General features: G+C 41.6%; 5 non-coding genes and 3 pseudogenes across 45 annotated transcripts in view; all 8 read left to right on the top strand.

Annotated features, from left to right (window-relative positions):
* Positions 1 to 26,275, top strand: part of tmem88b (transmembrane protein 88 b) — a 139,662-nt gene that overhangs the window by 89,332 nt on the left and 24,055 nt on the right. For 32 of the 41 annotated variants that reach the window (XR_014115787.1, XR_014115780.1, XR_014115779.1 and 29 more), the window contains 13 exons: positions 1,323 to 1,402; positions 1,978 to 2,079; positions 3,196 to 3,568; positions 4,504 to 4,610; positions 5,199 to 5,332; positions 8,776 to 11,264; positions 13,533 to 13,612; positions 14,188 to 14,289; positions 15,406 to 15,778; positions 16,714 to 16,820; positions 17,409 to 17,542; positions 20,986 to 23,474; positions 25,743 to 25,822. This is a non-coding gene — a transcript (transmembrane protein 88 b). Of the gene's footprint in view, positions 1 to 1,322; positions 1,403 to 1,977; positions 2,080 to 3,195; positions 3,569 to 4,503; positions 4,611 to 5,198; positions 5,333 to 8,775; positions 11,265 to 13,532; positions 13,613 to 14,187; positions 14,290 to 15,405; positions 15,779 to 16,713; positions 16,821 to 17,408; positions 17,543 to 18,582; positions 19,198 to 20,985; positions 23,475 to 25,742; positions 25,823 to 26,275 lie in introns of those variants that run through there. The other 9 variants (XR_014115781.1, XR_014115790.1, XR_014115798.1 and 6 more) reach the window with 8 other exon arrangements.
* Positions 1,119 to 1,237, top strand: LOC145646314 (U2 spliceosomal RNA; annotated as a pseudogene).
* On the top strand, positions 7,280 to 7,470 carry LOC145646308 (U2 spliceosomal RNA). The gene has a single exon (XR_014116163.1). It is a non-coding gene; the product is annotated as a U2 spliceosomal RNA (small nuclear RNA).
* Positions 8,363 to 8,526, top strand: LOC145646302 (U1 spliceosomal RNA). The gene has a single exon (XR_014116155.1). It is a non-coding gene; the product is annotated as a U1 spliceosomal RNA (small nuclear RNA).
* LOC118240314 (U2 spliceosomal RNA) lies at positions 13,329 to 13,447 on the top strand (annotated as a pseudogene).
* Positions 19,490 to 19,680, top strand: LOC118240312 (U2 spliceosomal RNA). The gene has a single exon (XR_014116162.1). It is a non-coding gene; the product is annotated as a U2 spliceosomal RNA (small nuclear RNA).
* LOC118240307 (U1 spliceosomal RNA) lies at positions 20,573 to 20,736 on the top strand. The gene has a single exon (XR_004775343.1). It is a non-coding gene; the product is annotated as a U1 spliceosomal RNA (small nuclear RNA).
* LOC118240316 (U2 spliceosomal RNA) lies at positions 25,539 to 25,657 on the top strand (annotated as a pseudogene).

Below are 26,275 nucleotides of genomic sequence, written 5' to 3'. Positions count from 1 at the left end.
TGATTGGCTTTGAGGCAGTGGTGGCTCAGTGATTAAGGCATTTGTCTAGCAATCAAAAGGTTGCTGGTTCAACTTGGGCACCTGAGCCGAGACCCTTAACCTAGTAGCTCAAGCTGTACTCGTTTGTAATTATAAGTTGCTTTGGATAAACGCGTTAGCTAAATGTAAATAAACGGGTCGTGTGACATCATTCACGCCCAATGACTTTCCACGGACAAAGTGACCTAGCTAGAATTTTAAACCAGGAATTACCATAAGAGAAAGTCAACTGTTTTTGTTTTTTGTTTTTCCTCTGCCGATAGTTAACGGCAGACGCGTGAGTGTGAATGGGGGTCTAAGCCCTCCAGGAGCATAGCAAAAATGAAAAGGAACAAGCCATCCATTAACACCCCGCTTACATGTCGAATTGTTTTAATGCAGAAGTCGTTTTTAGTTTGCTTATTTGTTCATCAGTCGTCAGGGGGCCATTGCTGGTCACTAGCATGTCAGTTGCACTTAATTTAGGATAATTGTGACAGACATCCAGATCATGTGTTTTCTTTGTCCCCTTTGAATCTGGAGGAATGATGGCACGGTTGAAAAAGATAGAATGAATGAGAAGTACGATTTAAACTAAAGAACACCCAACGAGGCTTTGTGATAAGGTTAGAGTTCACTAAAACTAACAGCACTAGAAAGGGAAGCAACATTTTAGAAATATCTGATACAAATGATGTGAGGCACAACCAATTTAAAAAAGACAGTTTATGTGTTAAACATGTATATTAGGATGGCTGTGGACCAGATCTAGGGCTTCAGTCTGAAAAGACAGGCAAAGTTTGCCTTCACATTCAATCATATTCAATCTATTCTCTTCTTGAAGGACGTACTGCCTTGTTTATATAGTTGGTACTCTAGTATTTCTCCCTGCGTGTGGCTGTCTTTTGCTTTCAAGCCAGCAGAGGTTACTGTGGAGACTAGCAGGTAAAAAAAAAAAATAATAAAAATTGGGCAATTTAAATTCTGATTCGAGGGTGTGGTTTCCTCATCAGTACCATTAGCATTAGCATGTCTGCATATAACATAGGTATTGTTTGATGATTTTTCTGCAGAGGTTTGCTATTTGTAATTCCGGTCCCCTACCTGGAGACCATATATTAAATAGATTTTTGGAACAGGGAGATGGAATAGGGGCTTGTTCCATCCACTCCACACACAGACCCAGTATCGCAGCACCTCTGTGAACAGTGTACCTCCCATCATCAAAGATTCTTAGCTCATATTTATATGGCAAGCTTCTTGTTTTAATTCTGTGTGTTGTGTTCACTTTTAAAATTCTTTAGGAGTACAGATGTCATCAGGCCCACTAGCTCTGTGACTGTGAAGCCCGTAGAGCTCCCGCTTTACCTGGACGATGGTGAAGGTAGGGCTGGGTGATGAGGGAGTATGCAGGGAGCTAAGAATTCCTGATTGTGGGGGAAGAGATGAAGGGAGGATGGCAGAATTGGTCCTGGTCAAGTGTTATTTTAATGTTGTTTTGAAGGGAGCTATTGGCAGGAACGAGGCTGTCCTCTGGGGTCAGAAGTCTGCTGAGAGCAGAGAGGGTGACAGGGGTGTTGATGGGTCATAGAGCAGGGACTCCAACAGAGGTGTGAATGGGGGCAGGTTGGGTGGAGACCTAGTCTCACCGTCTGAGCACACAGTGGTGGGGGTTGTGTCAAACCTGTTGAAACATTAGATTAAGTTCAGATGCAAATGCCTGATCTCCTTGTACTCTACAGACTGTCAAGCTTTTCATCCCATTCAACACATCTGCTGTGTTGTTCGGACCCGTTTTCTATGCTTTTTTTCACGTTGACGTAAAAAATGGTCCAAAAGGTTATGCCCTCTCGTTGCACGGTTAACATACTGTTTAAAGTTGGTGAGGACAGGAGAAAAGGAGACATGACTGAAATAAACACAGATCAATAAGAGGGCGTTGGAATGTTTTCTCTGAAGTCCCGCGATGACCGAGTGAAAGATGTCGCTAGCGCTCTTCGACACAGCCCACGGAGGGACGTAAACAACTACAGCAGTGGAGTAGGAGAACTCCCACGCTAGGTACGCTCCCTGTACATCCACTGGTTGTTCAGTAAGGCAGACGGTTCATCCACCTTGTTCGCAAAGTGAAACGTGTAAATCTTTTCATGATTTTATCACTGCATACAGAAGACTGTGTAAGTGAATTTCCCTGTTTCCAGCTTGGTGTTGCTAGGATCACCAAGCATAATGTTTTGCAATTTTGACTTTGGACCATTTCCTCCCCAGGAGAAAGTTTAATATGGACCTGAAATGAGGGGATTGGATCACGTGGTTCTATAGTATTCGTGACTCCACCAATCCAAGTTATGCAAAATCCCACCTACAATCCATTTTTAAATTGAGTTACAGATTTTGCGTACTCAAGAGCAAATGAAATGCTTGCTTATTGAGTATGCCTCAGTGCAGGCCTGGGGACCTAGGCCACATAGTTACAGCGATCGCCTTTGCCGTGTACTGCCGAAGTGTAAAACATTGGAAATCTACTACTTAATCTGGTTTTAAAAATTGGGTAAATATTTCACAGGTTCCTTTTTACATTAAATGTATTGCTCCATGAGTGTCCTTCAACACAGACCCGAGAGGTGAGTGTGTCAGGCAGGAGCAGAGTCGAACACAAGTTCATACAAAAAAAAAAAAAAAGATAAAATAAAACTTCTTTGTCTTTTATATCACATCTGTGTGAACAGAGAATCTGTTATGAGTTTCCCCCAAGTTATGAAATGCTTCACAAATGTAGGCATGGCATGGCCTACGTCACCGGGGAGGCCAATATGATTATATGTCTAAAGAGGTTTTGAAAATGGTTGCTTTAAAATTGAGCTTGAAGGGGTTGGTTCGCTGTGTTGACCTCACCGTCGTGAAGGGAGGTGTCTACCTGGGAAGAGCTTGAGGTTGCGTACGTTGTGAATTGAGTAGGCAGGGGCCTATGGGAAACTTGGTTCAAGATATTTGGCGTTCTGGGTTGTGACGGGAAATCTCCTTTGTATGCTCTGCCAAAGGTAGAACCATGAAGAAGTCAGTGGTTGAAATGAATTTTTACCACTGTTTCTTCCACTGCTCTGTTACCCACTCCTCCAACCGATGTGCATTCCCCAACATCCAACTCTCTGACTTCTCTGTCTCCTCTCTCTTCAGATGAAATTCTTCAACTCCTGACTTCCTGACTACATGTCCGCTGGATCCAATTCCTTGCGCTCTGTTCTAGACAATCGCAAAAGATCTGCTTCCTTTCGTCTCTGTCATCGTCAACAACTGCTTATCTTCTGGATACGTGCCTACTGCATTCAAAACCGCCAGGGTGGTACCGATTCTCTTGGTGATGTAATATCTGCTCATGGTTTCTCCTACCACTGCTATGCTGATGACGCTCAATTATTTCTTTCTTTTCCAACCTCTGACACGCAGGTCTCCAGACGTATCTCAGCACGCTTGACTGACATCGCGTCATGGATGACAGCCCACCACTTGAAGCTCAACCCCAGTAAAACCGAGCTTCTGTTCATCCCAGGTACTCCCAAGCCTTACCATGAGCTTGCTGTTTCCTTTGAGAACTCCCTGGGCATAACTTTGGACAACCAGTTGTCGTTGTCAACTCATGTTTCTAATCTAACCCGGTCTTGCAGAGTCCTCCTTTGTAACATACCAAGGATTCGACCGTTTCTCTCGCAGGAAGCTTGTGCAGTCTCTTGTGATCTCAAAGCTAGACTACTGCAACTCGCTACTTGCTGATCTTCCTCTAAGAGCCATCAAACCTCTACAATTTGTCCAGAATGCAGCAGCACGACTGGTCTTCAATCTTCCGACGTTCACACATGTTACTCCACAGCTGCGCTCCCTTCATTGGCTCCCTGTAGCTGCACGCATCAGATTTAATACCTTGATGCTTGCCTACAAAGCCAAAAATGGACCAGCCTCTTCATACATGAGGTCAACGGTCAAAGCCCGATCCGTACCTCAAGCACGGCTCGGCTTGAAATACCTTGCTTCAGGTCTCATGGACGACAAGCATCGAGACTCTTTTCCGTCCTGGCTCCGAGATGGTGGAATGAACTCCCAACTGCTGTCCAGACAGCAGAGTCCCTTGCAGTCTTCAAACGCGGACTGAAGACCCATCTATTTGCAGAATATCTAAAGGACAACTGACACTGCTCCCATATTGACTGACTAATTTAGTACTTATTGTAGGGTATGGTTTATGTTGTTTAACAAACTCTGGCACGTATTGTTTATAGCACCCATCATTGTTTAAAATAGACCTTATGTATTTTGTACTTCTAGGTGTCAGCATTCGTCCCTGTATTTCTACAGTATTCTAGTTCATTGGCATGTTTGATTCTAACCTACTGTACTGTACTAGGATGTATTCTATGAGTAAATGACAAAGCACTTTTGTAAGCCGCTCTGGATAAGAGCGTCTGCTAAATGCCGTAAATGTACTTCAAGGAGGACAGCTTCAAAACCCGTGTGAAGTTCGATCCTGGTTTTTCATCTCTCTTACTCCGTGCCTCGGCAGCTGTTACAACCGTGTGTGACTCGGCGGCTCACAGCCTGTAAGTATGCTTTACTGTTTGTGTTTTAGGATGTTTGAAGCAAACAAGGTGTGTGCTAGCTACAACGAGTGTTCCGGTGTCGAATTGTTGGCTGTAGCTAACCCGTAGACCCATTGCTCGAGATCGGGTAACGAGCCCAATTAATCTTAGCGTGTTGGAATGGTTTTGTTAATCGGCTGCAGGTTCAATTTTAGATTACGTTGCGCGGAAATATGGCGATATGGGGTTTTTTTTTTTACATCACTAAATGTTAAATAATGTTCACGTGAATGTGGATTTATATTTACATCGGTGCAATTGGTTTTATGATTACATGCTGTAGCTAGCTGGCTAATTAATGTCGCAGTCCCAGTTCACTGTTGCGGGACGGCGAAGAGCTTCGAAACCAGCATAAACTTAATGAATTCTAAGATGGAAGATTTTCTAAAACTAATGATTTCGCGAGTGCTGCTTGAAAATGTATTGCGCTTAAAAACAAAACAAAACAAAACATGGCAATACACAAGAGTTCGCCTGCAGATAAATCTGACAAATTATCAGTTGAAATCTTTAATCATTAACTCGGCATAATTCATTCTTGTTAAACAGCTGGATTTTACGTCGTTTTCGAGCGCAGACTGAAGGACAGGCGAGACGTGTAGGGGCGGAATCGTTCTGTGGGTTCAGCGAGCAGAACGTGGACGAGCTGACCAATCAGAGCAGGCAGTACCCGCACAGTACAGGTAAGTTACCGTCATCTGTTGCTGGTGCTTGTTTTCGTGTTTTTTTCCGTTCACTTTGTGGATTTGGAGGGGGTGTGAGGGGGGAGGGCGGCAATGCGCAAAACAATAGACCTCTGCTGCGCTGTAGCCAGATAAGATGTAGCGTACGCGTGTGAAGCTGTTTGGTGAAACTGGTGTTGTCGTCGATATATTTACTGGATGATTTGATCGCTAATACATTTGGACATCATGGAAAGGAAGAGGTTTACTTTAGATGAAGTAAACGTGGAGTTGTTTGCGTGCACATATGAGCTGGAAGCGGAGCGTGACGGTTCAGTAGCTTCGAACATGGACTACGATGTTCCCATTACAAATGTTTCCCGCTGGGAAATGGCTCGGCTTTCGTAAGTCTAAATGAACGTTTGTACATAAGAGAATGCGTACTATTTATTTACAGTATTTACAATGTGTTCTCCCCGGTATAACTTTTTATCCTATTAGCAGTGAAGCTACTATCGTGTATCCTTTTAGCAATGAAACTAATATTGTTTTTACTACGTTGTCAAACATCGTTGTGATGTTTTTGCGAAACAAATCTTGGATGTATGGTGGCTGACGGCTTTTTGTGCAATCGGAGAGGTCCGGGGGCACTTTGGAGATGTCTATGACACCTAGCGGAAAATCCTTTTTTTTTTTTTTTAAATTTAGATGAGCTCACATGGAAGCTAAATAACGAGGAGGGGGAGGGGGGGGGGCGAGGGCGGGGGCGCCTGGATTTGAATGACTGTCTTGGCCCAAGTGTCTAATTCAATTTGAATGACGAATGATCATTGTGCTATATGTATAGTTTCAGATAGCTAGTGTTATAGTGTAGAAGTATACATCGCTTAAATTGGAGGTGCACACAGAGGTTAAACTGGTCGGTGTTGCTTTTTATAAATGTGATATGTTGATGTGAGGGGATATGCACAGAACACGATTGCACCCACCCCCAAATTATGTGAAGACTAGCACTTAAGCTTTCAAGTGCTAGTGGAGCGGTAGTTTTGTACGAGAGAAACTTGTTAACCTAGCAAACGTTCATGTGCTAGTTTTGTAAAGGGAAGAACTCGTTAATGGGTGTTGTAGTTTATTAGCTTGCTAGTATATATCGGTTTTGGCCCGTTTCCCCCAGTGTTTGGAAGTCATACACTCTCTTAAAAATGATGGTTATTCAAGTATTCCTTTTATCTGGAACATGGCCGTACGCTAGGTTGACAAGTTCCTCCTGGAACCAGACTACCGCCGCACTTGCACTTGTTATTACGTACTGTATACACTTCGGTGCTAAAAAACCCAACAATGTCACATGAAGCTGATGGTGCGGTCTGAAAGTGTGGTGCTGCAGGTCTAGAGGTTTCTAATTTCTAGATGTTTAATTTACAATGAGTGTCTGAGCCGTTCACTTATATGGGAATAGGCGGGGTTCGGTTATCCCGCATCCAGCCAATAGAGGGCGCCAGAGACACGGTGGCTTCGCTGTCGTCCAGCCCACGTGTGTGTGTGTGTACTGTCTATGGTCTAACCACGAGAGGGATACGGAAGCGCATTTAAACCTTTGATGCCGCTGATATTTATTATTTTATCAGTGAACAGACTTTCGTGCTTCAGTGGTGTTAAGTCGAAATCCAGAACAGGTATTTGGTGTCTAAACTATTAATAAAGGAGAGGTAGCAGAGGCAAGACTTGATCTAGACTACTTGTATTTGATTGGTCGGCGAGCAACCATATTTAATGTTATGAAAGACTTGAGTTTTCAGGTCCCCGGACTACGTGTAGCACGACGTTTCTCGGGCAATTCGTAATGGAACCTGAATAGTAGTATAGGTTCCTAGTGTTTTTGTGAAAATCCGTGATGCGTAGTTTTATCGCCGTAAGGGTCATTCTCGATGCCTTGAATGGCTACCCTGGGTTTGGTAGGCGGCTGGTATCGCTTCTCGGCCTTTTGGCTAAGATCAAGTGTAGTATCTGTTCTTATCAGTTTAATATCTGATACGTCCCCTACCCGGGGACCATATATTAAATTGATTTTTGGAACAGGGAGATGGAATAGGGGCTTGCTCCGTCCACTCCACGCATCGACCCGGTATTGCAGTACCTCCGGGAACGGTGCACCTCCTCCCTCCTTTGCTCTGTGGGAAAATAAGAAAACAGTTGTTTGATTTTTTTTTTAAACTTTTTAATTATTTATTATTATTATTATTATTATTATTATTATTTTTTTTTTTTTACATTTTTCTATTGTGTGTGTTTGCGCGCGCGCGCGCATCCTGTTCAGGGCAGTCTCTTCTCTTTGGAAGAATCTTCTGTGTGTCGGCTAGACGTTTCTGTGGAGGGATAAGCTCCGTGTGTATTGTTTAACAACTGCAAGTGATCGCCCGTTGCAGTATATGAAGAGAAATGTTCCCTTTAAAAGCGTAGCGCAGCGTAGTGTGCCCAGTATAAAATCTTGAGTGATCTCGCCTCTTTTTTCGGCCGTTGATTGCGAACAGATACCACCCTGTAGCAGACAACGCTCTGGAGGACAAATGACGAGAGTTTTGCTCATCTCGCTAAAACGAAAGTCGTCAATGGCACGACGCGCGTTTCTGTTCCTTTCAATGCTTGGTAATTTTCTCAACAATTCTGTGTGGATTTTGAATCACCAAGCTAGCGAAAGCACCATTTCTCTATACGGCGCAGCAATACGTTAGTCCAGCATGTTCGCCCGTTGTGAATTTCGCTCACGTGAAGAGTTTGCTCCACACACGAAAATAGAAACAACGTCCACGCGTCCTCATGGCTCATTACGTATTCGGAAGCAGTGCATCATGGGAAGCCTCTTCTCCGTTTCGTTTAAATCGACGAGATAACAGCCCATAAATGTTCTTTTCAAACAATACGTCGTTCTTCTGTAGGTATGTATTCAGTTTGCTTTTAGATTGTGTTTAGTTGCGTATTGAGCGGGGATCCTACCATCTGAGTGAATACTAAGTCTTTTGATCATGTGTTCGCCGTGTGGACGGGGAATTCATACTTACCTGGCAGGGGAGATACCATGATCAAGAAGGTGGTTCACCCAGGGCGAGGCTCAGCCATTGCACTCCGGTTGTGCTGACCCCTGCGAATTCCCCAAATGTGGGAATCTCGACTGCATAATTTCTGGTAGTGGGGGACTGCGTTCGCGCTCTCCCCTGATTTACTTGGGTTCAAAAATAGTTGTGTGTGTTTACGTCTTGTTGTGGGTCTCGATGCAGCGGTGCACCCTTGCTGAGTGTGTTTGCTTTGCGTATTAAACCCTTATTTTCTAGAAGCTAGTCTCTTATCTTTTTATTGCTTTAAATCACAAGTGACACAGGAACAAAATGCTTTTCATGCACGTTAGGTTTCTTGTTCACGAAAACAATTTCACACAGTATAACATGTTTACTGTACCCCTCTCATAGGCTGCTGACGCTTGGTTAGCCTTTTGACTAAGATCAGGTCTACGGAAGCTCAAATTGCTGTCACTGCTACAAGATGAGGAGCTTGTCATTGACTATAGGGAGCAATACGGCAAGTGGAGAACAGATGCATGTTCAGACTGCAAAGAAACACTACACAGGAATTTTCACCTGGTCAGTAGGGGGTTTGATTTCAGTAAATACATGTTAAAAATGAAATGGTGTGTGGGGGTGTTGTAGTCACATAAACCAATTCACTTTAATCAATTTGCCGCTAAGACCCCAGTTTACTATCAGCGACCTTACACAACATGACGGTCTTACAATGAAACACGGTTTGTGCTGTCGTAGCAATGGCAGTAAAACATGTATAAAAATGGCATCTCTATTCTTTTTTTCTTTTTTTTCTGTTTCTGTCTTGAATACAGAAATGTGTAAATGCCGTTTGTAGTTTTTCAATGGTGCTGTTAATTTATTGTATTAATTTATCTTCAAAACTAGACAAGCCTAGATATATCATATTGGCCATGCCACTTGAATTTAGTGAAGATATAAATGTATATTAATGGATATATGAACATTTTTCTAAAGCATTAAGAATTTTATAAAATGCGTGTTTCTAATGGTTCGAAATATACAGGTTTTAAGAGATTTTTTTCAATTTTAGTTACTGTGACTGAGAATCTTTGTGTTTTGTCATGCTATTTCCATTGGAAGAGAATCTATTATCATGAAAAAAGCATTTTAGGATCGCACAAGGTCTTTTCCATGAATGTTTTCTTGATTTTTGTGAGAAAACAATTAGTCATGAATTTGTTTAGTGAATCGTGTTTTACCTCTCCTTTTTTTGCTTAATATACAGATTTATTCTCTTGATTTTTTTTTTGATTATTTTTATACTTTTTTTTTTTTTTTTTTTAAGGTTTTCCATTATTCTTGTTGCTCTGTAAGTTTTTTTTTTTTAAAGGAGAGATTCAAGAGTAAATTGTCCCTTAAACTCCCAACTTGGGCTATATGTTAATTCTTTAATAACTATAGCTCCATTTTGTATAAGAGCAAAAAGCCACTTTTGTAACTGAAATTAGCAGCAAAATGAAATGTAAGCGCTTCTTATTGCTGCATTTTTGACCCCGTTTACCCTGCCCTTTACCTTGTATTGTAGGGGGGAAATAAATTCAGAGCTGTTTTTTACATTTAAGAATTGACACATTTAGTGGCGCTTGATTTTGTTTTAAACATTGTCTGTGGGAGAAAACAGTTGCAATGACGACCGAGGCATAATCTTGGTTATACAGAATTTATCTGCGGTTGGTTGTCATAAACCAAAAATTGAGAAGTTTTTGTTTGTTTGTTTTGTTCACATCAAACTGTAAATACTGTGGCATTTTACTGGAATGAGGATAAGTGTGAATCGAATTTCCCATTCGATTGATAAACTGTAATTTCTTTTTAATTTCTAGTCTTAAGCTTGAATCAATTATTTCACATATAATGAAAATGTTGGTTACAATTATGATATAGAAGGTGCTGAGTTCTCTTTGAACTACTCTTTCATTTCTAAAGAAAAATCTATTTTTCCTGTTGCAATATATCATTTCTTCTTTTTGTGGTCATTTATTTAAAATCTGCACTGTTTTAGTGAGTTCACACAGAAAGCAAACGGAGCCAGACATGTCTTAAACACTTTGTGAATTTGTGTGGCATTACTATGACCATTAATATTAAATGCTTTTGATAAACATGGAGTGTAACTGACCTATTAAATGAAGGATATGGTGCTTTGCTTTGCTTGTAGTCACCTGGATAAAAATGATTATTTGAAGACACTTGATCAACTCAAATGAGGCATACCTCTCTTTAAAAAGAACCACGGGAAGCCCAGCCCTATACTGAGTTTGGAAATCAAACTCATCCCTACCTTCCATCATCTTTCCCTGTCAATTTGTAAAATATATGCAGATTCTGGAAGCTAGACGTGCATCAGCATCTGATAATGCTGTGGCTTCTGACTACCTGTTTCACAACACATTTAGAAGCCTTTAAATGTTAAGAACAAGAGGAACCTGAACCCTTTCCCAAAATTCAAGCTGCCAAAATGAATACAAAACAATTTTAAGGACAAAGAAAGAAATGAAGAAGAAAAATATAAATGGCTCAGGGATTCATTTTGAAGCTACGTTTTACCTAGGTTTTGAAGGATGTGTTTTTAGTACTGAGTAAGTTGACTATTTCAGATAGAAAGCCTAAAATAAAATCATGCCCGCAGTTTTAGTCAACCAGGAAGCCTCTAGCTCTCTAATCTCTCACTTGTCTAGGACGTGATGCCAAATCTGCTTGATAATCGCACGTATGAGGAATTAGTCTTTAGAAATGATGCACTTAGTAGTTGCCAAACGTAGAACCGAACTGCAGATCCTCTTGCCGTGACGCGGATTTACTTTGCAGGCCTAAATTTAAGACCCGCTCTGAACCAGACGCACGTATAATGTGAGGTAAGCATTTTTCTTGGAAAATAACATGCTATGTAAATATAGTATATAATAATATTAGGGAAATGGGGAGAAGTGCTGTTCAAAGCAGAATCATCATTTGTGTAACGGTACGTTTTTGTAGAGAGAAACTACTCTCAGTAATAGTGCGCGTCACAAGTTTTTTCACCGTAAGCCTAAAATCGCCCTTTTGAACAAACGCGTTAGAATTGTTTAATTTCTTTCGGAATAAAACAATCTTTTGGCGTGATCTGACTGTTTAAAAGCAGTGCTAAGTTCGAAGTATGGAAATTGCTTTTGCTTGTAACGGCAGTCGATAGGTGCGTGTTTAAAGTAACATTTGCAGCGGTTTACCGAGGCCACAGGCCAATGACTGCTAGACGTTCTTTTGCGTGACTGTTGATGAGACGACAATCAGCTAAAATATCTTGGTCGTTTAATAAACTGCTTGCCACGAATAGAGGCTAGTGGCAGATATGAAAACATTAAACGCAATAGCGCACGTGTCCTTTTGTTTTCTTCCTGAGAAACTGTGCTCTATCTCGGCCTTTTGGTCATATGTGATTTGAAAATGTAGGCCTAGTTTTAAACCAATGTATGGCGTATGTTGCCCAAGTACGTGCGTCTGTATAGACGTTGGCTGCAATATGACATAGTGTATGATGAAAACATTTTGAGATACCAATTAAAGACGAAAGGTAGTCAGCCGCCTAGTCCGCTATTTGGAGACGAGAAATAAGGTCCACGATTATGTTCAGCATATTCAGAAGCTTCCTCCATGAAGCTGGTACTTATGTAAAGCACATAAATAAGGCTCGTCGATCTTTTGTGTTTCTGCTAACTTGTGTCTCACAAGATCGTTGGGCTGGTTTTGAGTTGGCGCCAAGCTAATGCAGAGAAAGATGTGACAGATGCAATAAATTCGGTCCAAAGTCTAATAAATAATTTTTGATTGGCTTTGAGGCAGTGGTGGCTCAGTGATTAAGGCATTTGTCTAGCAATCAAAAGGTTGCTGGTTCAACTTGGGCACCTGAGCCGAGACCCTTAACCTAGTAGCTCAAGCTGTACTCGTTTGTAATTATAAGTTGCTTTGGATAAACGCGTTAGCTAAATGTAAATAAACGGGTCGTGTGACATCATTCACGCCCAATGACTTTCCACGGACAAAGTGACCTAGCTAGAATTTTAAACCAGGAATTACCATAAGAGAAAGTCAACTGTTTTTGTTTTTTGTTTTTCCTCTGCCGATAGTTAACGGCAGACGCGTGAGTGTGAATGGGGGTCTAAGCCCTCCAGGAGCATAGCAAAAATGAAAAGGAACAAGCCATCCATTAACACCCCGCTTACATGTCGAATTGTTTTAATGCAGAAGTCGTTTTTAGTTTGCTTATTTGTTCATCAGTCGTCAGGGGGCCATTGCTGGTCACTAGCATGTCAGTTGCACTTAATTTAGGATAATTGTGACAGACATCCAGATCATGTGTTTTCTTTGTCCCCTTTGAATCTGGAGGAATGATGGCACGGTTGAAAAAGATAGAATGAATGAGAAGTACGATTTAAACTAAAGAACACCCAACGAGGCTTTGTGATAAGGTTAGAGTTCACTAAAACTAACAGCACTAGAAAGGGAAGCAACATTTTAGAAATATCTGATACAAATGATGTGAGGCACAACCAATTTAAAAAAGACAGTTTATGTGTTAAACATGTATATTAGGATGGCTGTGGACCAGATCTAGGGCTTCAGTCTGAAAAGACAGGCAAAGTTTGCCTTCACATTCAATCATATTCAATCTATTCTCTTCTTGAAGGACGTACTGCCTTGTTTATATAGTTGGTACTCTAGTATTTCTCCCTGCGTGTGGCTGTCTTTTGCTTTCAAGCCAGCAGAGGTTACTGTGGAGACTAGCAGGTAAAAAAAAAAAATAATAAAAATTGGGCAATTTAAATTCTGATTCGAGGGTGTGGTTTCCTCATCAGTACCATTAGCATTAGCATGTCTGCATATAACATAGGTATTGTTTGATGATTTTTCTGCAGAGGTTTGCTATTTGTAATTCCGGTCCCCTACCTGGAGACCATATATTAAATAGATTTTTGGAACAGGGAGATGGAATAGGGGCTTGTTCCATCCACTCCACACACAGACCCAGTATCGCAGCACCTCTGTGAACAGTGTACCTCCCATCATCAAAGATTCTTAGCTCATATTTATATGGCAAGCTTCTTGTTTTAATTCTGTGTGTTGTGTTCACTTTTAAAATTCTTTAGGAGTACAGATGTCATCAGGCCCACTAGCTCTGTGACTGTGAAGCCCGTAGAGCTCCCGCTTTACCTGGACGATGGTGAAGGTAGGGCTGGGTGATGAGGGAGTATGCAGGGAGCTAAGAATTCCTGATTGTGGGGGAAGAGATGAAGGGAGGATGGCAGAATTGGTCCTGGTCAAGTGTTATTTTAATGTTGTTTTGAAGGGAGCTATTGGCAGGAACGAGGCTGTCCTCTGGGGTCAGAAGTCTGCTGAGAGCAGAGAGGGTGACAGGGGTGTTGATGGGTCATAGAGCAGGGACTCCAACAGAGGTGTGAATGGGGGCAGGTTGGGTGGAGACCTAGTCTCACCGTCTGAGCACACAGTGGTGGGGGTTGTGTCAAACCTGTTGAAACATTAGATTAAGTTCAGATGCAAATGCCTGATCTCCTTGTACTCTACAGACTGTCAAGCTTTTCATCCCATTCAACACATCTGCTGTGTTGTTCGGACCCGTTTTCTATGCTTTTTTTCACGTTGACGTAAAAAATGGTCCAAAAGGTTATGCCCTCTCGTTGCACGGTTAACATACTGTTTAAAGTTGGTGAGGACAGGAGAAAAGGAGACATGACTGAAATAAACACAGATCAATAAGAGGGCGTTGGAATGTTTTCTCTGAAGTCCCGCGATGACCGAGTGAAAGATGTCGCTAGCGCTCTTCGACACAGCCCACGGAGGGACGTAAACAACTACAGCAGTGGAGTAGGAGAACTCCCACGCTAGGTACGCTCCCTGTACATCCACTGGTTGTTCAGTAAGGCAGACGGTTCATCCACCTTGTTCGCAAAGTGAAACGTGTAAATCTTTTCATGATTTTATCACTGCATACAGAAGACTGTGTAAGTGAATTTCCCTGTTTCCAGCTTGGTGTTGCTAGGATCACCAAGCATAATGTTTTGCAATTTTGACTTTGGACCATTTCCTCCCCAGGAGAAAGTTTAATATGGACCTGAAATGAGGGGATTGGATCACGTGGTTCTATAGTATTCGTGACTCCACCAATCCAAGTTATGCAAAATCCCACCTACAATCCATTTTTAAATTGAGTTACAGATTTTGCGTACTCAAGAGCAAATGAAATGCTTGCTTATTGAGTATGCCTCAGTGCAGGCCTGGGGACCTAGGCCACATAGTTACAGCGATCGCCTTTGCCGTGTACTGCCGAAGTGTAAAACATTGGAAATCTACTACTTAATCTGGTTTTAAAAATTGGGTAAATATTTCACAGGTTCCTTTTTACATTAAATGTATTGCTCCATGAGTGTCCTTCAACACAGACCCGAGAGGTGAGTGTGTCAGGCAGGAGCAGAGTCGAACACAAGTTCATACAAAAAAAAAAAAAAAGATAAAATAAAACTTCTTTGTCTTTTATATCACATCTGTGTGAACAGAGAATCTGTTATGAGTTTCCCCCAAGTTATGAAATGCTTCACAAATGTAGGCATGGCATGGCCTACGTCACCGGGGAGGCCAATATGATTATATGTCTAAAGAGGTTTTGAAAATGGTTGCTTTAAAATTGAGCTTGAAGGGGTTGGTTCGCTGTGTTGACCTCACCGTCGTGAAGGGAGGTGTCTACCTGGGAAGAGCTTGAGGTTGCGTACGTTGTGAATTGAGTAGGCAGGGGCCTATGGGAAACTTGGTTCAAGATATTTGGCGTTCTGGGTTGTGACGGGAAATCTCCTTTGTATGCTCTGCCAAAGGTAGAACCATGAAGAAGTCAGTGGTTGAAATGAATTTTTACCACTGTTTCTTCCACTGCTCTGTTACCCACTCCTCCAACCGATGTGCATTCCCCAACATCCAACTCTCTGACTTCTCTGTCTCCTCTCTCTTCAGATGAAATTCTTCAACTCCTGACTTCCTGACTACATGTCCGCTGGATCCAATTCCTTGCGCTCTGTTCTAGACAATCGCAAAAGATCTGCTTCCTTTCGTCTCTGTCATCGTCAACAACTGCTTATCTTCTGGATACGTGCCTACTGCATTCAAAACCGCCAGGGTGGTACCGATTCTCTTGGTGATGTAATATCTGCTCATGGTTTCTCCTACCACTGCTATGCTGATGACGCTCAATTATTTCTTTCTTTTCCAACCTCTGACACGCAGGTCTCCAGACGTATCTCAGCACGCTTGACTGACATCGCGTCATGGATGACAGCCCACCACTTGAAGCTCAACCCCAGTAAAACCGAGCTTCTGTTCATCCCAGGTACTCCCAAGCCTTACCATGAGCTTGCTGTTTCCTTTGAGAACTCCCTGGGCATAACTTTGGACAACCAGTTGTCGTTGTCAACTCATGTTTCTAATCTAACCCGGTCTTGCAGAGTCCTCCTTTGTAACATACCAAGGATTCGACCGTTTCTCTCGCAGGAAGCTTGTGCAGTCTCTTGTGATCTCAAAGCTAGACTACTGCAACTCGCTACTTGCTGATCTTCCTCTAAGAGCCATCAAACCTCTACAATTTGTCCAGAATGCAGCAGCACGACTGGTCTTCAATCTTCCGACGTTCACACATGTTACTCCACAGCTGCGCTCCCTTCATTGGCTCCCTGTAGCTGCACGCATCAGATTTAATACCTTGATGCTTGCCTACAAAGCCAAAAATGGACCAGCCTCTTCATACATGAGGTCAACGGTCAAAGCCCGATCCGTACCTCAAGCACGGCTCGGCTTGAAATACCTTGCTTCAGGTCTCATGGACGACAAGCATCGAGACTCTTTTCCGTCCTGGCTCCGAGATGGTGGAATGAACTCCCAACTGCTGTCCAGACAGCAGAGTCCCTTGCAGTCTTCAAACGCGGACTGAAGACCCATCTATTTGCAGAATATCTAAAGGACAACTGACACTGCTCCCATATTGACTGACTAATTTAGTACTTATTGTAGGGTATGGTTTATGTTGTTTAACAAACTCTGGCACGTATTGTTTATAGCACCCATCATTGTTTAAAATAGACCTTATGTATTTTGTACTTCTAGGTGTCAGCATTCGTCCCTGTATTTCTACAGTATTCTAGTTCATTGGCATGTTTGATTCTAACCTACTGTACTGTACTAGGATGTATTCTATGAGTAAATGACAAAGCACTTTTGTAAGCCGCTCTGGATAAGAGCGTCTGCTAAATGCCGTAAATGTACTTCAAGGAGGACAGCTTCAAAACCCGTGTGAAGTTCGATCCTGGTTTTTCATCTCTCTTACTCCGTGCCTCGGCAGCTGTTACAACCGTGTGTGACTCGGCGGCTCACAGCCTGTAAGTATGCTTTACTGTTTGTGTTTTAGGATGTTTGAAGCAAACAAGGTGTGTGCTAGCTACAACGAGTGTTCCGGTGTCGAATTGTTGGCTGTAGCTAACCCGTAGACCCATTGCTCGAGATCGGGTAACGAGCCCAATTAATCTTAGCGTGTTGGAATGGTTTTGTTAATCGGCTGCAGGTTCAATTTTAGATTACGTTGCGCGGAAATATGGCGATATGGGGTTTTTTTTTTTACATCACTAAATGTTAAATAATGTTCACGTGAATGTGGATTTATATTTACATCGGTGCAATTGGTTTTATGATTACATGCTGTAGCTAGCTGGCTAATTAATGTCGCAGTCCCAGTTCACTGTTGCGGGACGGCGAAGAGCTTCGAAACCAGCATAAACTTAATGAATTCTAAGATGGAAGATTTTCTAAAACTAATGATTTCGCGAGTGCTGCTTGAAAATGTATTGCGCTTAAAAACAAAACAAAACAAAACATGGCAATACACAAGAGTTCGCCTGCAGATAAATCTGACAAATTATCAGTTGAAATCTTTAATCATTAACTCGGCATAATTCATTCTTGTTAAACAGCTGGATTTTACGTCGTTTTCGAGCGCAGACTGAAGGACAGGCGAGACGTGTAGGGGCGGAATCGTTCTGTGGGTTCAGCGAGCAGAACGTGGACGAGCTGACCAATCAGAGCAGGCAGTACCCGCACAGTACAGGTAAGTTACCGTCATCTGTTGCTGGTGCTTGTTTTCGTGTTTTTTTCCGTTCACTTTGTGGATTTGGAGGGGGTGTGAGGGGGGAGGGCGGCAATGCGCAAAACAATAGACCTCTGCTGCGCTGTAGCCAGATAAGATGTAGCGTACGCGTGTGAAGCTGTTTGGTGAAACTGGTGTTGTCGTCGATATATTTACTGGATGATTTGATCGCTAATACATTTGGACATCATGGAAAGGAAGAGGTTTACTTTAGATGAAGTAAACGTGGAGTTGTTTGCGTGCACATATGAGCTGGAAGCGGAGCGTGACGGTTCAGTAGCTTCGAACATGGACTACGATGTTCCCATTACAAATGTTTCCCGCTGGGAAATGGCTCGGCTTTCGTAAGTCTAAATGAACGTTTGTACATAAGAGAATGCGTACTATTTATTTACAGTATTTACAATGTGTTCTCCCCGGTATAACTTTTTATCCTATTAGCAGTGAAGCTACTATCGTGTATCCTTTTAGCAATGAAACTAATATTGTTTTTACTACGTTGTCAAACATCGTTGTGATGTTTTTGCGAAACAAATCTTGGATGTATGGTGGCTGACGGCTTTTTGTGCAATCGGAGAGGTCCGGGGGCACTTTGGAGATGTCTATGACACCTAGCGGAAAATCCTTTTTTTTTTTTTTTAAATTTAGATGAGCTCACATGGAAGCTAAATAACGAGGAGGGGGAGGGGGGGGGGCGAGGGCGGGGGCGCCTGGATTTGAATGACTGTCTTGGCCCAAGTGTCTAATTCAATTTGAATGACGAATGATCATTGTGCTATATGTATAGTTTCAGATAGCTAGTGTTATAGTGTAGAAGTATACATCGCTTAAATTGGAGGTGCACACAGAGGTTAAACTGGTCGGTGTTGCTTTTTATAAATGTGATATGTTGATGTGAGGGGATATGCACAGAACACGATTGCACCCACCCCCAAATTATGTGAAGACTAGCACTTAAGCTTTCAAGTGCTAGTGGAGCGGTAGTTTTGTACGAGAGAAACTTGTTAACCTAGCAAACGTTCATGTGCTAGTTTTGTAAAGGGAAGAACTCGTTAATGGGTGTTGTAGTTTATTAGCTTGCTAGTATATATCGGTTTTGGCCCGTTTCCCCCAGTGTTTGGAAGTCATACACTCTCTTAAAAATGATGGTTATTCAAGTATTCCTTTTATCTGGAACATGGCCGTACGCTAGGTTGACAAGTTCCTCCTGGAACCAGACTACCGCCGCACTTGCACTTGTTATTACGTACTGTATACACTTCGGTGCTAAAAAACCCAACAATGTCACATGAAGCTGATGGTGCGGTCTGAAAGTGTGGTGCTGCAGGTCTAGAGGTTTCTAATTTCTAGATGTTTAATTTACAATGAGTGTCTGAGCCGTTCACTTATATGGGAATAGGCGGGGTTCGGTTATCCCGCATCCAGCCAATAGAGGGCGCCAGAGACACGGTGGCTTCGCTGTCGTCCAGCCCACGTGTGTGTGTGTGTACTGTCTATGGTCTAACCACGAGAGGGATACGGAAGCGCATTTAAACCTTTGATGCCGCTGATATTTATTATTTTATCAGTGAACAGACTTTCGTGCTTCAGTGGTGTTAAGTCGAAATCCAGAACAGGTATTTGGTGTCTAAACTATTAATAAAGGAGAGGTAGCAGAGGCAAGACTTGATCTAGACTACTTGTATTTGATTGGTCGGCGAGCAACCATATTTAATGTTATGAAAGACTTGAGTTTTCAGGTCCCCGGACTACGTGTAGCACGACGTTTCTCGGGCAATTCGTAATGGAACCTGAATAGTAGTATAGGTTCCTAGTGTTTTTGTGAAAATCCGTGATGCGTAGTTTTATCGCCGTAAGGGTCATTCTCGATGCCTTGAATGGCTACCCTGGGTTTGGTAGGCGGCTGGTATCGCTTCTCGGCCTTTTGGCTAAGATCAAGTGTAGTATCTGTTCTTATCAGTTTAATATCTGATACGTCCCCTACCCGGGGACCATATATTAAATTGATTTTTGGAACAGGGAGATGGAATAGGGGCTTGCTCCGTCCACTCCACGCATCGACCCGGTATTGCAGTACCTCCGGGAACGGTGCACCTCCTCCCTCCTTTGCTCTGTGGGAAAATAAGAAAACAGTTGTTTGATTTTTTTTTTAAACTTTTTAATTATTTATTATTATTATTATTATTATTATTATTATTTTTTTTTTTTTACATTTTTCTATTGTGTGTGTTTGCGCGCGCGCGCGCATCCTGTTCAGGGCAGTCTCTTCTCTTTGGAAGAATCTTCTGTGTGTCGGCTAGACGTTTCTGTGGAGGGATAAGCTCCGTGTGTATTGTTTAACAACTGCAAGTGATCGCCCGTTGCAGTATATGAAGAGAAATGTTCCCTTTAAAAGCGTAGCGCAGCGTAGTGTGCCCAGTATAAAATCTTGAGTGATCTCGCCTCTTTTTTCGGCCGTTGATTGCGAACAGATACCACCCTGTAGCAGACAACGCTCTGGAGGACAAATGACGAGAGTTTTGCTCATCTCGCTAAAACGAAAGTCGTCAATGGCACGACGCGCGTTTCTGTTCCTTTCAATGCTTGGTAATTTTCTCAACAATTCTGTGTGGATTTTGAATCACCAAGCTAGCGAAAGCACCATTTCTCTATACGGCGCAGCAATACGTTAGTCCAGCATGTTCGCCCGTTGTGAATTTCGCTCACGTGAAGAGTTTGCTCCACACACGAAAATAGAAACAACGTCCACGCGTCCTCATGGCTCATTACGTATTCGGAAGCAGTGCATCATGGGAAGCCTCTTCTCCGTTTCGTTTAAATCGACGAGATAACAGCCCATAAATGTTCTTTTCAAACAATACGTCGTTCTTCTGTAGGTATGTATTCAGTTTGCTTTTAGATTGTGTTTAGTTGCGTATTGAGCGGGGATCCTACCATCTGAGTGAATACTAAGTCTTTTGATCATGTGTTCGCCGTGTGGACGGGGAATTCATACTTACCTGGCAGGGGAGATACCATGATCAAGAAGGTGGTTCACCCAGGGCGAGGCTCAGCCATTGCACTCCGGTTGTGCTGACCCCTGCGAATTCCCCAAATGTGGGAATCTCGACTGCATAATTTCTGGTAGTGGGGGACTGCGTTCGCGCTCTCCCCTGATTTACTTGGGTTCAAAAATAGTTGTGTGTGTTTACGTCTTGTTGTGGGTCTCGATGCAGCGGTGCACCCTTGCTGAGTGTGTTTGCTTTGCGTATTAAACCCTTATTTTCTAGAAGCTAGTCTCTTATCTTTTTATTGCTTTAAATCACAAGTGACACAGGAACAAAATGCTTTTCATGCACGTTAGGTTTCTTGTTCACGAAAACAATTTCACACAGTATAACATGTTTACTGTACCCCTCTCATAGGCTGCTGACGCTTGGTTAGCCTTTTGACTAAGATCAGGTCTACGGAAGCTCAAATTGCTGTCACTGCTACAAGATGAGGAGCTTGTCATTGACTATAGGGAGCAATACGGCAAGTGGAGAACAGATGCATGTTCAGACTGCAAAGAAACACTACACAGGAATTTTCACCTGGTCAGTAGGGGGTTTGATTTCAGTAAATACATGTTAAAAATGAAATGGTGTGTGGGGGTGTTGTAGTCACATAAACCAATTCACTTTAATCAATTTGCCGCTAAGACCCCAGTTTACTATCAGCGACCTTACACAACATGACGGTCTTACAATGAAACACGGTTTGTGCTGTCGTAGCAATGGCAGTAAAACATGTATAAAAATGGCATCTCTATTCTTTTTTTCTTTTTTTTCTGTTTCTGTCTTGAATACAGAAATGTGTAAATGCCGTTTGTAGTTTTTCAATGGTGCTGTTAATTTATTGTATTAATTTATCTTCAAAACTAGACAAGCCTAGATATATCATATTGGCCATGCCACTTGAATTTAGTGAAGATATAAATGTATATTAATGGATATATGAACATTTTTCTAAAGCATTAAGAATTTTATAAAATGCGTGTTTCTAATGGTTCGAAATATACAGGTTTTAAGAGATTTTTTTCAATTTTAGTTACTGTGACTGAGAATCTTTGTGTTTTGTCATGCTATTTCCATTGGAAGAGAATCTATTATCATGAAAAAAGCATTTTAGGATCGCACAAGGTCTTTTCCATGAATGTTTTCTTGATTTTTGTGAGAAAACAATTAGTCATGAATTTGTTTAGTGAATCGTGTTTTACCTCTCCTTTTTTTGCTTAATATACAGATTTATTCTCTTGATTTTTTTTTTGATTATTTTTATACTTTTTTTTTTTTTTTTTTTAAGGTTTTCCATTATTCTTGTTGCTCTGTAAGTTTTTTTTTTTTAAAGGAGAGATTCAAGAGTAAATTGTCCCTTAAACTCCCAACTTGGGCTATATGTTAATTCTTTAATAACTATAGCTCCATTTTGTATAAGAGCAAAAAGCCACTTTTGTAACTGAAATTAGCAGCAAAATGAAATGTAAGCGCTTCTTATTGCTGCATTTTTGACCCCGTTTACCCTGCCCTTTACCTTGTATTGTAGGGGGGAAATAAATTCAGAGCTGTTTTTTACATTTAAGAATTGACACATTTAGTGGCGCTTGATTTTGTTTTAAACATTGTCTGTGGGAGAAAACAGTTGCAATGACGACCGAGGCATAATCTTGGTTATACAGAATTTATCTGCGGTTGGTTGTCATAAACCAAAAATTGAGAAGTTTTTGTTTGTTTGTTTTGTTCACATCAAACTGTAAATACTGTGGCATTTTACTGGAATGAGGATAAGTGTGAATCGAATTTCCCATTCGATTGATAAACTGTAATTTCTTTTTAATTTCTAGTCTTAAGCTTGAATCAATTATTTCACATATAATGAAAATGTTGGTTACAATTATGATATAGAAGGTGCTGAGTTCTCTTTGAACTACTCTTTCATTTCTAAAGAAAAATCTATTTTTCCTGTTGCAATATATCATTTCTTCTTTTTGTGGTCATTTATTTAAAATCTGCACTGTTTTAGTGAGTTCACACAGAAAGCAAACGGAGCCAGACATGTCTTAAACACTTTGTGAATTTGTGTGGCATTACTATGACCATTAATATTAAATGCTTTTGATAAACATGGAGTGTAACTGACCTATTAAATGAAGGATATGGTGCTTTGCTTTGCTTGTAGTCACCTGGATAAAAATGATTATTTGAAGACACTTGATCAACTCAAATGAGGCATACCTCTCTTTAAAAAGAACCACGGGAAGCCCAGCCCTATACTGAGTTTGGAAATCAAACTCATCCCTACCTTCCATCATCTTTCCCTGTCAATTTGTAAAATATATGCAGATTCTGGAAGCTAGACGTGCATCAGCATCTGATAATGCTGTGGCTTCTGACTACCTGTTTCACAACACATTTAGAAGCCTTTAAATGTTAAGAACAAGAGGAACCTGAACCCTTTCCCAAAATTCAAGCTGCCAAAATGAATACAAAACAATTTTAAGGACAAAGAAAGAAATGAAGAAGAAAAATATAAATGGCTCAGGGATTCATTTTGAAGCTACGTTTTACCTAGGTTTTGAAGGATGTGTTTTTAGTACTGAGTAAGTTGACTATTTCAGATAGAAAGCCTAAAATAAAATCATGCCCGCAGTTTTAGTCAACCAGGAAGCCTCTAGCTCTCTAATCTCTCACTTGTCTAGGACGTGATGCCAAATCTGCTTGATAATCGCACGTATGAGGAATTAGTCTTTAGAAATGATGCACTTAGTAGTTGCCAAACGTAGAACCGAACTGCAGATCCTCTTGCCGTGACGCGGATTTACTTTGCAGGCCTAAATTTAAGACCCGCTCTGAACCAGACGCACGTATAATGTGAGGTAAGCATTTTTCTTGGAAAATAACATGCTATGTAAATATAGTATATAATAATATTAGGGAAATGGGGAGAAGTGCTGTTCAAAGCAGAATCATCATTTGTGTAACGGTACGTTTTTGTAGAGAGAAACTACTCTCAGTAATAGTGCGCGTCACAAGTTTTTTCACCGTAAGCCTAAAATCGCCCTTTTGAACAAACGCGTTAGAATTGTTTAATTTCTTTCGGAATAAAACAATCTTTTGGCGTGATCTGACTGTTTAAAAGCAGTGCTAAGTTCGAAGTATGGAAATTGCTTTTGCTTGTAACGGCAGTCGATAGGTGCGTGTTTAAAGTAACATTTGCAGCGGTTTACCGAGGCCACAGGCCAATGACTGCTAGACGTTCTTTTGCGTGACTGTTGATGAGACGACAATCAGCTAAAATATCTTGGTCGTTTAATAAACTGCTTGCCACGAATAGAGGCTAGTGGCAGATATGAAAACATTAAACGCAATAGCGCACGTGTCCTTTTGTTTTCTTCCTGAGAAACTGTGCTCTATCTCGGCCTTTTGGTCATATGTGATTTGAAAATGTAGGCCTAGTTTTAAACCAATGTATGGCGTATGTTGCCCAAGTACGTGCGTCTGTATAGACGTTGGCTGCAATATGACATAGTGTATGATGAAAACATTTTGAGATACCAATTAAAGACGAAAGGTAGTCAGCCGCCTAGTCCGCTATTTGGAGACGAGAAATAAGGTCCACGATTATGTTCAGCATATTCAGAAGCTTCCTCCATGAAGCTGGTACTTATGTAAAGCACATAAATAAGGCTCGTCGATCTTTTGTGTTTCTGCTAACTTGTGTCTCACAAGATCGTTGGGCTGGTTTTGAGTTGGCGCCAAGCTAATGCAGAGAAAGATGTGACAGATGCAATAAATTCGGTCCAAAGTCTAATAAATAATTTTTGATTGGCTTTGAGGCAGTGGTGGCTCAGTGATTAAGGCATTTGTCTAGCAATCAAAAGGTTGCTGGTTCAACTTGGGCACCTGAGCCGAGACCCTTAACCTAGTAGCTCAAGCTGTACTCGTTTGTAATTATAAGTTGCTTTGGATAAACGCGTTAGCTAAATGTAAATAAACGGGTCGTGTGACATCATTCACGCCCAATGACTTTCCACGGACAAAGTGACCTAGCTAGAATTTTAAACCAGGAATTACCATAAGAGAAAGTCAACTGTTTTTGTTTTTTGTTTTTCCTCTGCCGATAGTTAACGGCAGACGCGTGAGTGTGAATGGGGGTCTAAGCCCTCCAGGAGCATAGCAAAAATGAAAAGGAACAAGCCATCCATTAACACCCCGCTTACATGTCGAATTGTTTTAATGCAGAAGTCGTTTTTAGTTTGCTTATTTGTTCATCAGTCGTCAGGGGGCCATTGCTGGTCACTAGCATGTCAGTTGCACTTAATTTAGGATAATTGTGACAGACATCCAGATCATGTGTTTTCTTTGTCCCCTTTGAATCTGGAGGAATGATGGCACGGTTGAAAAAGATAGAATGAATGAGAAGTACGATTTAAACTAAAGAACACCCAACGAGGCTTTGTGATAAGGTTAGAGTTCACTAAAACTAACAGCACTAGAAAGGGAAGCAACATTTTAGAAATATCTGATACAAATGATGTGAGGCACAACCAATTTAAAAAAGACAGTTTATGTGTTAAACATGTATATTAGGATGGCTGTGGACCAGATCTAGGGCTTCAGTCTGAAAAGACAGGCAAAGTTTGCCTTCACATTCAATCATATTCAATCTATTCTCTTCTTGAAGGACGTACTGCCTTGTTTATATAGTTGGTACTCTAGTATTTCTCCCTGCGTGTGGCTGTCTTTTGCTTTCAAGCCAGCAGAGGTTACTGTGGAGACTAGCAGGTAAAAAAAAATAATAATACAAATTGGGCAATTTAAATTCTGATTCGAGGGTGTGGTTTCCTCATCAGTACCATTAGCATTAGCATGTCTGCATATAACATAGGTATTGTTTGATGATTTTTCTGCAGAGGTTTGCTATTTGTAATTCCGGTCCCCTACCTGGAGACCATATATTAAATAGATTTTTGGAACAGGGAGATGGAATAGGGGCTTGTTCCATCCACTCCACACACAGACCCAGTATCGCAGCACCTCTGTGAACAGTGTACCTCCCATCATCAAAGATTCTTAGCTCATATTTATATGGCAAGCTTCTTGTTTTAATTCTGTGTGTTGTGTTCACTTTTAAAATTCTTTAGGAGTACAGATGTCATCAGGCCCACTAGCTCTGTGACTGTGAAGCCCGTAGAGCTCCCGCTTTACCTGGACGATGGTGAAGGTAGGGCTGGGTGATGAGGGAGTATGCAGGGAGCTAAGAATTCCTGATTGTGGGGGAAGAGATGAAGGGAGGATGGCAGAATTGGTCCTGGTCAAGTGTTATTTTAATGTTGTTTTGAAGGGAGCTATTGGCAGGAACGAGGCTGTCCTCTGGGGTCAGAAGTCTGCTGAGAGCAGAGAGGGTGACAGGGGTGTTGATGGGTCATAGAGCAGGGACTCCAACAGAGGTGTGAATGGGGGCAGGTTGGGTGGAGACCTAGTCTCACCGTCTGAGCACACAGTGGTGGGGGTTGTGTCAAACCTGTTGAAACATTAGATTAAGTTCAGATGCAAATGCCTGATCTCCTTGTACTCTACAGACTGTCAAGCTTTTCATCCCATTCAACACATCTGCTGTGTTGTTCGGACCCGTTTTCTATGCTTTTTTTCACGTTGACGTAAAAAATGGTCCAAA

Source organism: Electrophorus electricus, chromosome 13 (assembly GCF_041902795.1).
Source record: "Electrophorus electricus isolate QZ-2024a chromosome 13, ASM4190279v1, whole genome shotgun sequence".
Classification (NCBI taxonomy): domain Eukaryota; kingdom Metazoa; phylum Chordata; class Actinopteri; order Gymnotiformes; family Gymnotidae; genus Electrophorus; species Electrophorus electricus.
This window is presented reverse-complemented; position numbering and strand designations above follow the sequence as displayed.